This window comes from Stylophora pistillata, chromosome 5 (assembly GCF_964205215.1).
Source record: "Stylophora pistillata chromosome 5, jaStyPist1.2, whole genome shotgun sequence".
NCBI classification, from domain to species: domain Eukaryota; kingdom Metazoa; phylum Cnidaria; class Anthozoa; order Scleractinia; family Pocilloporidae; genus Stylophora; species Stylophora pistillata.
The window spans coordinates 23422057-23426619 of NC_142523.1; the positions used below are offsets into that span (position 1 = coordinate 23422057).

The 4563-nt window shown below is 37.1% G+C and overlaps 1 long non-coding RNA gene across 1 annotated transcript in view; it reads left to right on the forward strand.

The window, feature by feature from the left end:
• Nucleotides 1-252: 252 nt before the first annotated feature.
• Nucleotides 253-4563, forward strand: part of LOC148730901 (uncharacterized) — a 6665-nt gene continuing 2354 nt past the window's right edge. The window contains exons 1-2 of the long non-coding RNA XR_016001858.1: nucleotides 253-410; nucleotides 788-901. This is a non-coding gene — a long non-coding RNA (uncharacterized LOC148730901). The remainder of the gene's footprint in view (nucleotides 411-787; nucleotides 902-4563) is intronic.

Sequence of the window (4563 nt, forward strand, 5' to 3'; positions counted from 1 at the left end):
ATCTGTGACAACCCACGCGAATGAATAGTTCAATAGGAAATTCATGGTGAGATATGAAAATTGCTTGGTGACACCCAACCACACTTAATTGAAAAAATATCTACTTCCTCGACTAACAATAGATTAATTTTTCACGCTCCGACCTAAAATACCAATCAGATGCAACAAAAAGCAATTACGCAAATTCACTCTTACTCGCAGCAATCTATTACCTCTTACTATGAGTTTCAGTATCTTTTCGATAGTTCTCATGCAAATTACAAACCGCAATACACACATATTTGCATTTTTTCAAAGCCAAAGATTTAATATTTACTTGTTGTCCACTGCCAGCTGCGCTTTCAGTCGTTAGTGTTAGAACGAAGTCCTAGGGGAAGAGCTCTGTATTTGGCAAATTCACGTATTCCAAGGTAAATTTTAGTTGGAAAACAATAGTTTTGATTTTATAGTAAAGATTTTATTACACAGAGAAGACATGTTTGAAAGTTTTATGGCCTTAACTCGTGCAGATAAAAACACAAGGTGAAGAATGTAGCACGGATAATTAAAAATTCTTCAGCTTAAAGTCCTTAAGTTATTTATGAAGGGATTTTTCGACCTGTTCAGGCAAGACATTTGTCAAAGCAAGACTGAAGCTTTAAATCTTTATTATAAGTTTCTAATAAAACGTTTCTTTCCCTTCAAGTAAGTTTATGTCAAATCAGCTTTATGAAACTCTGCACTGTTTTGACTCAGTGTTATTTAAATACTTTGCAAAACTTTCCACTTGTTTTTCTTCTTATCTTAGGGTTACAGATGCAATGATGTTGACAATCCCGCTTCTTTTACGCCTGTCGTTAACTTTTTACGATGATCTGAGCAAAAACTACTATTAATAATGAAGTTTCGACATTCATTTCAGGTATGTAAATGTAGCCAAAATTGGAAAAATTATGAAATCAAGCTTAACGTAATTTTATACAATCTCAATTTTTTTTTTCGGGTAGTATACCTAGTGCAATTTGAGTTAGATTAAACGAATAATTCAGCTTACAAAGACCCTGGGAATATGTAAAAAAATAATTTACAAAACCTTGTTAATTTTACGTTAATGTTCAGCATGAACACAAAGATTATGCAAATTTTAGCCACGCAAACAGAAATTTTCGCAGAATTTATACAGAATACTTCTCTCAAGTTTGGTATCAGATATAATTTTTCTAGAAAGGTAAAGCTAATCCAAAAACTAATTTGGTGTTTAGTGGACGAATTTTCCGAGCGTGTACGTGTCGTGTGATCAATTAATTTTTAGTCTGTTTGACCTTTATTTCTTTTGCATTGTGTTAAATGCAAAGGGGATTTCTCTTAGCAAATCATAATGTGGAAGTTGACATTTTTAAAGTAAATGTAGAAGTTTAAATTTTTAAAGGAAATAGCATAAATGTATGTGAAGGATGTCCTGCGCTAATAGACACTGAAAACTATTTAAAATTTGCCTAAAATGTTGGGGGGAAAAGTCTTTAGTCTCTTGTACGCCTTGTTCTGTCTCGTTTAGCTCGGAACCGAAATAATCAATTGGGAGGGTATACTTCCACGGGTTGAAGTGGCCAACAATTTCGAGGAACACAGGCTTAAATGTTAAGACATTCACACTACTTACAGTTCTGCTTCCATTTCTAGTCAACACCAGCACTTACCTTCACATTGAAACTCCTATTACTATGTTAAAAAAACTTTTTGGGCTATATACTTTAGTTTATTCTAATAAAAAGGTGACAATTTCAGATTGAGTATCTCTTAGATGTTGAGACCGACGAGAAAAATCGCTAATTAATTATCAACTTGCACAGCGAAAGTGTCCGTTTGTCCGTGAGTTGAGGAAAACCAACCGTGTGTGTAGTATTCGCTACGTATTTTTGCCATTTTCATTACGTGCTCGCGGTAGCGAAGCTATCAAAAAGAGGTCATCTTGCAGGAGTGGACAGCCGCCATATTACATATACCAGATCAATTCTAAAAGCATGGAATGAACATAAGACAGCTCAGTTAGGGCTTTTGCAAAAAAAAAAAATCCCAGCAGTGATTTAGCAGAGGCCATGCTACACGACATTTCGGAAGAAGGTCAAACAGAAAGCCCATCTAGGCACTTGGGTGAACATCAGGTGGGAAACGTTCACAATCGATCGAAAGATTAATCCCGATTAAGTTTTTCAGTGACCTTCTTCTCCTAGTAAAAACAAAATACAGGATACATTCCCCAAAATTTCGTTTTGGTATCCTCTATTCTTATTAAACATAGATTGTGCCAAATTTTCTCGCAGATGCGTAGCGCTTCTCTTCGTACCTTGCTTTGTACCTGGGAAATGACACCAATACAAATTCAAGTATTCGAATGTCTTCGTCTCTATGTAATGTGTATCCAGACGTTAAGGGTCGATTTCTTGTTAAACCTCTCGCTTTTTACACTTTTATTTTCAAGAGCATAATTTATGAGTCTGATATTTCAGCCATGGGTTGTGATTGTATCATGGTACAATGTACATTTGTAATTTGCAAGTCTTACAAATTCTCCTATCTGGTCTTTGGTTCTGTCATATCGAAAGCGTCGTCAATATACCTCTTCCAAAGTAGCGGTTTAGTTGTGCTCTGAGTAATAATACCCTTTTTTATCATTTTTCCATGAAAATATTAGTAAAAATTACTACCGTTGTGGTATTCTTTGCATTATTTGGGTTCCCGGATAATAAACACTAAACACGGCGCGCAAAGCATCCCGTCTAGAGCCATCCTTGTGGTTCAAGTTCGTGGCTATTTTTGCTTTACAGATAGAAAACGTTGTGTTTTTACCTCATTCTCGTGGCTTTAATCTCGGGGTCGGTTGTGCTCTACGGACAGAAAACGTTGTCATTTTATCCCGTCCACACTAGCGGTTCAGTTGAGCTCTGGTTGATGATATTTTTTCTACTTTTGCCATGAATGTACCTTGTTACTCGTGCAGATATTTATGGCCATATTTAGGAAACAGATCCTTGAAGCACATTATTGACAAACATTACGACCAAACTAATGTTATTGGCGTTTCCAAATTCTTTCCAAACATTGATCCACTGTTGATTTTCGAAACATTCAAGGAAAAGCTTTGCGCAGGCATTCTGCAGGGAAAAGTTGATCTCCGCCATCCATCCGCGCCAAGATTGATTTATTACTGCCCGATAGAATTCGAAGTAGGAACCTATCCAATTGGAAGACGGGGCATCCCAACAGAGGAAACCCGTTATGTAAGAGTCGTATGCACCACCTCAAGATGCTCCTGCAACCTTCTTGTGCCTAGATGGGTGATAACATTTTTTCCGGATAGAGACCCTAACTAGTTGGACTAGCTAGACCCTAACTAGCGATCTCTTATTGGAAGTGATGCTCATGGAGCTAAAATCCAAAGCTTCGGCAAAACTAAATAAGGAACTTACGTATATGAGAAATTAATTCGAATTAATTTGATGGCCTGCTCCCAGTTGGCTTGTTAGCTCAATTGGTAGAGCGCTGCACTGGTATCGCAGGGGTCAGTGGTTCGAATCCCGTACAGGCCAAAAAAAATTTTTTTCAGGTCTGATTTCCACTATTGCTCAAATAGTGCTTTACTGCGAAGGATCGTTCTCATATACGTCTCATAACCGCAGTTCACACATATGTTTCATATGTTTGTTGTTGTTTGTTTTAAATAAGGAACTGTTGATTGCAGTCACGACGCGGAAATGTCAGTCAGAATGATATACCTTTTCAATGTAATTGCGCGCGAAAAAAGTCAAGAATTGAGGCTCGATAACAAAAAACAAACAGAGCTGTAACTTTTTGCTTTAGCTGAGATATTTACATTGCTGTAACGACATGATTCTAGACATGATTCTAGTGAAACCTAATCGAGAAGTCATCTGGCTAAACTGACAGAAGCCCTACGTAATCTAGCTCAACATAGTCTATCACAACTCTTTCAACCTGGCTTTTCCCAACTAGTACCATGAATCAGAGTCAATTAACCTCCTGCTTGGTCTACCTGCTTTGTAAAATAAGTTTGATATGCTGTTTAAAAATTGACCTTGTACCATTACCTGGAAGCTTTGCAGCTAGATGGCTTCCTTTCTTACTAGAATCAAAGCATAGTAACAGCTGCCGAGTACAATTAGTTTCCTCACTCTTAGAAGTCGCATAGATGTAATATTTGATTACAAGAGATAATGCGTGGTGCAATGGATTAAAATAACAAAAGAAGTTGGTGTTAAATTCGATATTTTTGTACCTTTTACATCATCATGAAATGCACAAAAAGGAGGGTATTAAGAATTATGCTGGATTATTTGGCTCTCCTCTTTTCGAGTATGATAGATAATAGAGAGGTTATGTGCATTCCTGGAAAATTATTCTGATTTATTTCATTCCTTCGCAACATTTCAAGGTCTCCTCATACAGGTACCTCTTTTTGAGACTAAACTAGGCTAACGGGTGTTGTTAATGATATTCCTACCAAGATAATAGAGAGAGAGAGGGAGAGAGAGGGGGAGAGAGAAAGAGAGACAGGGAGGAGAGGGG